Source organism: Bemisia tabaci, chromosome 9 (genome assembly GCF_918797505.1).
Source record: "Bemisia tabaci chromosome 9, PGI_BMITA_v3".
Classification (NCBI taxonomy): domain Eukaryota; kingdom Metazoa; phylum Arthropoda; class Insecta; order Hemiptera; family Aleyrodidae; genus Bemisia; species Bemisia tabaci.
Window position 1 is genome coordinate 5097123 of NC_092801.1, and position 11386 is coordinate 5108508.

Consider the following 11386-nt stretch of genomic DNA (forward strand, 5'->3'; position numbering starts at 1 on the left):
AAAGCTTCGACTATTAAGTTCCTGAATTTCAAGTTAACGTGAGTTAACAGTCTATTTTAACCCATAGCACTGGCTACCCAACAAACCAAAAATTACACAAAAACTACTATCATAATGTTGTAAATCAACACTTTCAATACAAATTGTCATTGAAAGAGCAAAATTGACCAAGACGGATTATAAATATTAGTCGTAAAACAGTAACCTCAGGCGGAATTTTTTCGTTTTGCAAAACAACCTCTAGTATAGCAATAATGAAAGTTTTGGTGGTTCACTTGCCTCGGCACAGTAAAACTAAACTTAAGAGAGCTCATCGTTTCCCGCGTGAAAGAACGTAACTTCATTTCAATGTTGCCAAATGTCCCCTCGCAAATTGAATATTAAGTAGGAGGATCTTGAACGTTCCTAGTTAGGAACGTTCAAGATCCTCGGTTCAGTTAACTGGAAATTTCATTGATAGTTTTCCCCGAGATTTCATGCAAAATTAAAACAAAAATTACACAGGCACATTTTCATTAATTTGTCTTACAAAGTTGTGCCTGAAAATTGCGCAGGCATAACTTTGTAAAATAAATTAATTGTTTGAGTCAATTTGGTGACCTTGGAATGGAGTTACATTCCTTCGTACGGGAGACAAGTTTTACATTTAAACGTCTGGTCAGTTCTACTTACATGTGACAGACGAGGGTTAAATGGACTACATTTTGCAATTAGGAACTAAAATTTCTGGCCCATCCTTAAAAACACTTTTCACTTCGTGCGTCGGGAAACTAATGGCTCATAAGTTATTTCTAAACTGAGTCAGAAATTATAGTTCCCAATTGCAAAATGTGGTCCAAATGAGTCTGGAGGCTATTGGAGCGGAGGAAAACTTATTATTCATGTGGAAGCTACCTTTCATAACAATATGCCGGGCCCCTTTTACTAGTGACCAGATCTGTAAGAGGAGACCTATCTTTCTGGGGACAAAATTCCTTTACTCAGGAAATTTGATCCTAAATCTCAAAAACTGTCGTGAAGCTTGAAGACAAAAATTCCTTGGTTGTAGAAAAAGTTGTTCATGTGTTCGCAAAAAGTTAAGAATAATTTTCTCCCGGAGGAGAAGCTCTTTTTACACAGATCCACACACAAATGGACTGCATTTTGCAATTGAGCACTAAAATTTGTGTCTCAAGTTTAGAAACAACGTAAGTACCCATAGTATCATATACACGTAAGTGTTTTTATAGATGAGCCAGAAATTGTAGCTCCGAATTGCAAAATTTAGTTCAAATTAAGTAACGTTGACTCGGACCGCTCTCGGCGCTCTCTGCTCAATCTTCACCAGATTGAAGGCAAGAAGGAAGTAAAGCAGTCGATAACCTAACAAGGTTTAACAGTTAATTTCCACCACGACGCACTTTTAGACCCCGGCTCGTCAAAAATTCTTCCAAAGACACGAGGCACTCTGAAAATTCATGAATAATCATCCAAAATTGTTACATATTGTTACTTTACTCTATGATGACCCATGTCTCCAGTAAAAATCTTAGCTTGAGGATACGTCTGGTTTCAGAAATACAGCGTTGACAAGTTTCCATATTTAAGCTTTAAAGATTATCGTATTATCAAGTATCTTACTTTCTGTAAACAACTGTCATTGAATGTTTCATGATATTTTAAGACATTTTATCAACAGTCAGTGTACATTTTTCTAAAATCTTACTTTCTGTAAACAACTGTCATTGAATGTTTCATGATATTTTAAGACATTTTATCAACAGTCAGTGTACATTTTTCTAAAAAAATACGTTAATAATAAATAATTTTTCTACGTTAAAGCTGTTAATTCTGTTGATACAACGTTGCAAACTTGACATCACAGACCTATAAAAATGCTCATTTTGTTCCGTTTTTGAATTAAAAAACGAACTTATTGACCACCTAAAGGTATGATAATGTGGTTTAGCTGAAATTCTATGATAAGATTATTCTTGTGTAAAAGTTTTACCGCGAGTGTAAGTATAGATTTAACGATACAGCGTTGTAAAGTTTATGTATATAAGCTTTAAAAATGTTTTTATTTTTAAGTTCAGTGTTTGTTTGTTTTTTGTTTGTTTTTTTTTTGTTTTTTTTTTTTTTTTTTTTATGAAATAAACCATTTACGTTATCTGCAGATGTAAGATTGATTTGTAGTGATACAGCGTTGCCAAGCTTACAATTTTGAACTCAACGAAATATGATTTTTTTTTAAATTTTTTTTTTCCAGTTTAAGATAAAATCAATGGGTATCATCCCTCATATCAAGCCAAAATATCAAGGTCTGATGTCTGTTCCAAGTGACAATTGGTTTTTGCAATAATACTTTCGCCAAGTTTATTCACAATTCTCTCCAAGCAATAAATAATAGACGATTTTAAAATAAAGATGCTTCCAGTAGTTATTTGATTTTGCTTATTTTTTTATTTACATTGACATTTTTTTCTTTCAATTTTATATGACTTTCTACCGTACATTATTTTTCTTTTTTTTTTTTTTTATTTTGTATTTTTTATAGTTTTTTATCTTCTTCCTTCAAAATATTTTATTCATGTGATGCTTCAGTATCAGTCCTGCCTTGCTTTCAAATCTATAGAAAACGCCTCAACATGATGCCAATTTTAAACTTTCACCCTCCAAAAGTCATATTTAAATAATTTTAAAATTCTCTCTTAAGGAGGCGCCTGGGTTTTTTTATACATTAACGCAACAGTGATTTAAATATTCTATTTAGGTTTTAAATTATATTTTATTGTTTTGTTGGTGTATTTATTATTTTTCGTTCATTTAATTTACTTTGCATTTTTTTTTTTTTTTTTTTTTCTTTTTTTTTTTTTTATTTTTTTTTTTTTTTTTAATATTTATTCTAATATTCTTATTTTTTTTATTTAATTTTTATTTTCTTTTGTTTTTACTTATTTCATTAAATTTATTATTTATTAAATGTTCTTATTCTTTTAAAATTTACTATATTTTTCCTTCTTTCTTTTATCCTTTTTCTATTATTATTTTTTTTTACTATTCTATTATTTTTTTTTTTTTACTTCTTTATTTTCAAAATCTCTCATTCTTACGTTCAACATACTAAGTTTTTTAAGGGATAATGAATGTATCGTCTATATCAAGATTTATTTCTACTTAAAAAAACCAAACGCCTCCATATTCTATGTTAGTTTCTTCATTACACCTAAAAAAGGTTGAATTTGCAACTAAGTCTGGCAGAATATTTCAGATCTTGAAGGCAACGCTGATGCTGAATCATCCATTGTATTCCAAAAATCCTCTGGAATTACATTTAAAAGTAAAATTACTATTGGAAGTATCCTTACTTTTAACTAATTTTATACAATCGAATGTTAAAAGAAAAGCAGATAAAATTTGCAACGATGTTATTTTAATGCAATTGTCACCCAGGATCAACATAAAGCCTCCACATTTCGCTTCACACTATTAACCATTTACTCATATTGTATCTTGTCTCCAATACAATAACAAGAAAAAGTAGACATTTTCACAGATGAAAGATGTAAACTTTGCAACGCTGTATTGCCAAAAATTATCGTATACTGATTAAATCTATGCTATACGTCTAAACTTTGCAACGCTGCATTGCATAAAATTATCGTATACTGATATAAATTTTACTATGAGTCTGCGAGTATCTCTTATTGTATATTTTATGTCTCAAATACTGCTACAATATACAAAACAATAAAAAATGGGTATTTTTAAAGAGCAAGAATGTAATGTTTGCAACGTTGTGCGTTAACGGCTCATCCACAATTTGAAACTTTTACTACGGATTTTCTTATAATTTTTCAGTTATGCGTCATGTTTACTTGAAACTTACATTACTTGTTACTTACATTACTTTGAAATTGGCTTTTGGAAGAAATTCTTCAAAAATATGAAGATTTTTAAGACGCAAACATGCAAACTTTGCAACACTGTAGCTCCAAAACCAATGGCGTGGCGCGAATTGCGATATATCGATTGTCATGTCATTTAAACCTATGAAAAAGGATCGATAGGCAGGGTGTTCGCAGCGAACACCTTAATAATCGATTCTTTACCATAGCTTTAAATGGCATGAGAATCGATACATCGCAATTCACGCCACGCCACTGTCCAAAACCAAACGTATCCTCAAGCTAAAATTTTTACCGGAGGCTTGTCTCATCATAAGGTTTCATTTCGGTCACGTACGAATGAAATCCCCGGGTGTCAAAAAAGGTCGCTCCTCTGACATAAGGACGTATCTCTTTTTCACATGAACCGCAGAAAGCATGGATTTGAATGTGACCCAGGGCTCACGAGAAAATTGAGATTCGCCCTTTCGTCAGAGGAGCGACGAAACGGGGCCACTCATTGGGAGGCTTTTTAATCTATTTTCCTCCCTCAATTGGACTGCATTTTGCAATTTGGAACTATAAATTCTGGCCCGGTTTAAAAAAAAACGCATGTGCCATTAGTATCCCTATGCACATAAGTGTTTTTTTTCAGATGAGCCAGAATTTATAGTTCCAAATTGCAAAATGCAGTCCAATTCGTCGTTACCTCCCACGAAAGAACATAACTACATTTGGATTACATTTTGCAAGAAGGAACCACTATTTCTGACTCTTCCATAAAACCACCGTTCTGCACAGGGAAACCAATGGCATATACGTTGTTTCTAAAATGAGCCAGAAATAGTGGTTCCTTTTTGCAAAATGTGGTCCATTTCATTGTTGCCAGATTTCGCCTCGTAAATTTGAATTTGTAAAGGAAAGTGTTAGGTACCAATTGTACATTTCACTGATTTTTCCGCTGATCTCATGAAAAACGAAAAAAGACTTTTGACAAAAATTTCGCATTCTCCTGTTTGTGAAAAATTGAATTCTTTGAATGAATTTGACAACCTTGGAATGGAGTTACGTTTCTTCGTCCGGGAAATGACAAAATGAAGCTGAATCCTGTCGCAACGAATTCAGTGAATAGTTTATTCTGCAGAATCATGGAAAAATAAGACAGTTTCAAGGCAGTATGTTCCGTAGTTCTGCAGTATTACAGAAACAGAACATCAGGAAAAACTAGGCACCGTCAAATGCTGTTAAGTTGATTCTATCTAAAATCGCCCGAATGATGACAGCGGCGATGAGCAGCGTTGAGGACAGTCGCGTGGCGTGAATTGCGATGTATCGATTGTTATGCCATTTAAACGTATGGTAGAGAATCGATTATTAAGGTGTTCGCTGCGAACACCCTGTTTATCGATCCTTTTCCATACGTTTAAAGGGCATAGCAATCGATATATCGCAATTCACGCCACGCCACTGGTTGAGGAAGAATGAGGGCTTGTAGGACAAAGCAAGTAAATACAGTTTTTGCTACCTCGAGAAATATGTGTTTGAAGCTTCGAAATTACATGGATCCTTATGGCGGAATGAAAGTTCGGACTGACTTTCTGAAGCTTAAAAATTGAAATTTGGGAGGGAATTTTTCACAGAATATGCAGTAAGCCTGGTTTTACTTGAAATCATCAATATCTCAATTTTTTCAAAAACTACACTTAGGCGCCTTGTCCTCCAAGACCCTCAAATATTTTAGCAGCCCATTTCAAAAATTGAAATTATTGACGGTAATCGATTTATTAGAAGTTAAGGGGATTCGATGGACGCCATATTTTGTGTCAGAACGACATGCGGTTTATCGCGTCAATTAGTTTCATTTTTTCAGCTACTCGTCATTTTTCTCGAATTTTAAGATCTCAATACTGTGCATCAGGAGACTAGAGCACTCGCTTACCAATTTTAACAATGAAATTTAACGTAGTAAAGGCGTGGTTTTTTTAGAGAGAAAATATCGCTTTCGAGTGCACTTTCGATATCAGTATCGAATGCGATGTTTCCTCTCTAAAAAAACCACGCCTTTGTTACGTTGAATTTCATCGTTAAAATTGGTAAGTAAGTGCTTTAGTCTCCTGACAACAGAATTGCGATCTCAAAATTGGAGAAAAATGACGAGTAGCTGAAAAAATGGAACCGATTGATGCGATATATCGCATGCCATTCATGACTCAAAATATGGCGTCCATCGAATCACCTTAAGTTGATTTTACCTAAAATCGCCTGAATGATGACAGCGGCGATGATCAGCGTTGAGGAAGAATGAGGGGCTTGTAGGACAAAGCGCGTAAGTGCAGTTTTTGCTACCTGGAGAAATATGTGTTTGAAGTCTCGAAATTACATGGATCCTTATGGCGGAAAGAAAGTTCAAACTGACTTTTTGAAGCTTACAAATTAAAATTTGAGAGGGAATTGTTCACAAAATATGCACTAAGACTAGTTTTACTTGAAACCATTATCGAGAAATATGTATTTGAAGTCTCAAAATTACACGGATCCTTATGGCGGAAAGAAAGTTCAAACTGACTTTTTGAAGCTTAAAAATTAAAATTTGAGAGGGAATTTTTCACAAAATATGCACTTAGACTAGTTTTACTTGAAATCATTAAAATCTCAACTTTTTCAAAAACTGCACTTATGCGCCTTGTCCTCCAAGCCCCTCAAAATTTTTAGCAGCCCATTTCAAAAATTGAAATTATTGACAGTAACCGATTCATTAGAAGTTGAGGTGATTCAATGAACGCCATATTTTGTGCCAGAACGACTTGCGAAATATCACGTCGATTGGTTTCATTTTTTCAGCTACTCGTCATTTTTCTCGAATTTTGAGGTTTTTGAAATTCTGTTGTCAGGAGACTAAAGAATTCACCTACCAAATTTTGACAAACAAATTCAACGTACTGAAGTCGTGGGCTTTTTTTATGAGACAAAATATCCCATTCGAATGCAGTATTTTTCCTCTATTTTCCTCACGCCTTTAATACTTCGAATTTGTTCATCAAAATTGATAAGTGAATTATTTAGTCTCCTGACAATAGAATTGCGATCTCAAAATTCGAGAAAAATGGAACTAATCGATGCTATATATCGCATGCCGTTCTGTCACAGAATATGGCGTTCATCGAATCACCTTAATTTTCGAAATAAGAGGAAGCTTGAGAGATCTTACCGTGAAGAAGCGATGATCTGCAAGGTCAGGAACAGCTCTGATGCGTAGGGTGAAGATTTCCATCCTCGTTCATCGCCTTCTCGAATGTTGGCTGCAAAGAAAAAAATTAAACCCTTTTAGAGATAAATTCAACGTAACGCATTGTTGCACATTGTCTAGTATATGGAACAGCTTAACAAATAAATTGAAATTATGTTGAAAAATAATGGAATAAAACTGCTTTTTTACCACAAAACTACAATATTCTCACATATTGTATTCAATAATAATCAATTTTCAACGATTAAACATTTTCATATCGACGACTTAAGGAGATTTGATGGACGCCATATTTAGTGTCAGATAGGCATGCGATATATCGTATCCATTGGTTCCATTTTTTCAGCTACTCGTCATTTTTCTCCAATTTTGGGATCGCAATTCTGTTGTCAGGAGACTAAAGCACTCGCTTACCAATTTTAACAAAGAAATTCAACGTAATAAAGGCGTGGTTTTTTTAGAGAGAAAACATCGCATTCAAGTGCAGTTTCGATACCAGTATCGAATGTGATGTTTTCTCTCTAAAAAAACCACGCCTTTATTACGTTGAATTTCTTTGTTAAAATTGGTAAGTGAGTGCTTTAGTCTCCTGACAACAGAATCGCGATCTCAAAATTGGAGAAAAATGATGAGTAGCTGAAAAAATGGAACCAATTGATGCGATATATCGCATGCCGTTCTGACACAAAATATGGCGTCCATCAAATCACCTTAAGTGTAGAAACACGCGTTTCCGTCTGCTACTCAACACATTTTCTGTCATACTTCATTTTTTCTCGGGGGAACTGGTCTACCTAATTTCTTTAAAACTTCCGTGATTTTTTTTCAATGTTTGCAGAATACTTTGTATAAATTTCAAGCTATGAAGTTTGCTTGTTTCTCTTCGAAAAAATAAAATAAAGGTGGAAATTTTATGACACCACAATAGAAATGCATGATTTTCCACTTTGGCCATCGGTTTATGAAGAAGTTAGGTAATTCGCAAATGCAAAAAATTGCAACACATTTCAATACGCAGAATACCTCGATAATTCCACTGATTGTGAAAAAAATCTCGAGAAAATCAAAAGATTATCGCCCACAGGGATTCTCAAATTATATATTGATGGCCGAAGTGCGAAACCACCTATCTCCGTCTGCGACGTCCCGGACCTCCTGTTAGGCACTTTATTTTTTCTTGGTAAAACTAGTCAACTTATTCCTTGAAAACTACCTCGATTTTTCCTCGCTTTTAGCAATATATTCACGGAAAAAAAAACACATTGGATCTAGAGTCCAGACTCTAAAAAAAACATCAACAAGAAAAAGTACTCTTGATTCAATCGGAATCTAACTTAAATTAAAAACCAAGCCTCTTAATTTAAGCGGATTTCGTTTTGATTCCAGCAAAAATCCGATTGAATCAAGAGTATTTTTTCTTGTCAATGTTTTCAAGAGTCTGGACTCTAGATCCAATGTGTTTTTTTTCCAGTGTTCTGTAAAGATATCAAGCCAAACAGTCGACTTAATTTTCCTCGAAAAAATAAAATGGTAGCATTTTTACTGGAAATACGTGGTTTCACACTACTTAAGTTATCGCTAATAAATGTAACCACACTTCTCTCGTAAAAAAAGAAAAAAAGAAAAAAAAAAACATTTTGTTGATGACATCAAGCGACTTACCGAATCAACGCTGAGGAATACACGTGAGCAAAATGACTTCCGAAACGATATCCTCAAGTCAAATTTCACTGGAATATCACTGAAAAGACACTACCGAAAATTCGCACGATGACAACCGACACGAGTGACAAATACTACTTCCACTTATTGTAAAACACGGCAAACTATCGCACTGGACGGAAAAAGTAGAGGCTTGCAGACTAAAACTTTCGGCGGGTAGAAAACTTTCGAATAGTAAGGTTGTTCAACTATTCACTGCACCTTCGAAATAGTTCACAGAGAGAAATTTTAATAATAAAGTAGCGAACACGAAAATTTAGTAGCGAACACGAAAGTATAGTACCGAACACGAAACTACACTGATGGTAATACACTTGAAGCACACGACTATCACATGCACGCGGTCCCGAGATGAATATATTTCCGATAAAATATACTTCCGATTTGATTATCCTCCTAGGGGTTGAGCTCTAGCTCAACCCCTACGGCTGCGCGACTTCGATTGACCAAAGTAACGAAAGTTCCGAGCCCTCGAGGTCTCCAACTTTTTCCTTGTTCTTCTCGAAAACAAAAGAGTGGCTTCGATTTCCAAAATATCCCTACATTTCGGGTTTCCCCGCGGTGAAAGCGGTACAAGCTCACAAAAGAAAATATCTTCATTGAACTGAAAACTAATTGGACGTATTTCTATCAAACAGAACTATGTGCATTAAGTCATGAGCCCTGAGACCCATAAGAATATATACATAACAGGGCTCATGTCATATTGCTTATAGCTCCGTTTGATAGAAATACGTCCAATTATTACAATAAATAATGAGGGTTTTTGGATTTCCCGGATTATTATTCATCTCTCACTTTTCACACCTTTCCTTTTTTTGCTGAAAAGTATTGAGGGTTCGTCCATGAATCACATAGCCCATTTTCCCCGACCTTTGACCTCTCCTCCTTTTGCCCTAGATGTCGTTTACCTCCAGACACCCCCCTCCCCCCCCCCCCCCTCGAAAAATTTGTCATTTCAAGCGTGCCTCCCTTTCTTGCGTAGGTGTGGGTCGTCGCGAACCCTTGCCACGGGCGTACCACATACGAATTCAAGTGTTTAAATGACTCAAAAATAACATAAATCACATAGGAAAAATCTAGAATCCACTCCTCCTTCACGGCATTTCTTGATTGCAATCGACTCGGCTTGAATTCTGCCGTGCTAAGGAAGAACGTCATATGAACATTCGAGAATTGCCGAATTTTCCTCGATAAAGCATGTATTTTTTACGACATCCATACATATTTGGACCGCGTTTATTTAACAGAAAGGAACCAAGCCACATCAGCTATTGCCAAATTTAAGGGGGCAATTTAATTTTTTACGAGAGAACGTTTGTGCGGATTCCTTTGAAAATTTTAAGGAATTCGCCTCGTACTCCGGAGAAAATTCACTGAAATTTACACTAAAATCCGCAAAACCGTTTTTATGGGAAAAATTAAAATGCCTGATTAAATTTGGCAATAGCTGATGTGGCTTGGTTCCTTTCTGTTTAACGCGGTCCATTTTTTTTCCTTTACAATTTCAGATATTTAGATTAAATTGCGTACAAAATCGTCTGAAGATTTGGGGGAAAATATTCACAATTTCCCCACTTAATGGGCCAGTTGCGCTGGTCACAGAATCGCGTTTTGATGCTTGATTCTTGTAGATCAGCTATAATAATAGTAAGATCCGTCCAAACAGCATCTTTCTTCGTTCAATATTAATCGAGATATCGTCTTTTGAAAAGACAGGTTTTGGATGTCATCCATCGCGGTGGTGACACCCTTGGTTTTTTTCACCTTGCTTTCATCCAAGTATCACGCTTAGGAACCAATTCATCGCTGACTGATAAAAGCGAGGTGGAAGAAACGAAGGGTGTCACTACCGCGGTGGATGACGTCAAATTCCAGCTTTCGAGAAGGCGATATCTCGGTTAATATTGAACGTCGAAAGTTGCTGTTAGGACCGATCATATTAATTTTAGGCGAACCGCAATAATCAAGCAACAAAACATGATTCTGTGACCAGCGCAACTGAGCCAACACTGGAAAAAACACACATTGGATCTAGAGTCCGGACTCTTGAAAACATTGACAAGAAAAAATACTCCTGATTCAATCGGATTTTTGCTTGAATCAATAGGAAATCCGCTTAAGTTAAGAGGCTTTCTTCTTGATTTAAGCTAGATTCTGATTGAATCAAGAGTACTTTTTCTTGTCGATGTTTTTAAGAGTCTGGACTCTAGATCCACTGTTTTTTTTTTTCTTCCAGTGAATCCGGTTTTTGTTTAAAGAAATTTGGTAACGTCTGAAGGCGCATACGGCGTTCTTCCTTAGCACAACAGAATTAGACACTAAGACTTGGATTTAATGTGCTATTGTCATGTTGCCTGGATTGAGCTTTGTGAAATCCTCTCGGACCCGCGCATCCGATGCGTCTCAATCAAGATGATCAGGATGCATTTCCCCGAAAGGGCAATTGCGCCGACACGAATGCTCGAATGCACCATGCGATGACCGCCTCGATGAAGAGATGCTTTCACCTATAGCCATTCATCTCATCCTCATCTCGTACGCAACATCC

The 11386-nt window shown here is 35.6% G+C and overlaps 1 long non-coding RNA gene across 1 annotated transcript; it reads right to left on the bottom strand.

Moving 5' to 3' along the window:
• Nucleotides 1-487: 487 nt before the first annotated feature.
• On the bottom strand, nucleotides 488-10751 carry LOC109035924 (uncharacterized). The gene is made up of 3 exons (XR_011900555.1): nucleotides 8776-10751; nucleotides 7075-7165; nucleotides 488-1447 (listed from the first exon to the last, which is right to left on the bottom strand). It is a non-coding gene; the product is annotated as an uncharacterized lncRNA (long non-coding RNA).
• Nucleotides 10752-11386: the final 635 nt, after the last annotated feature.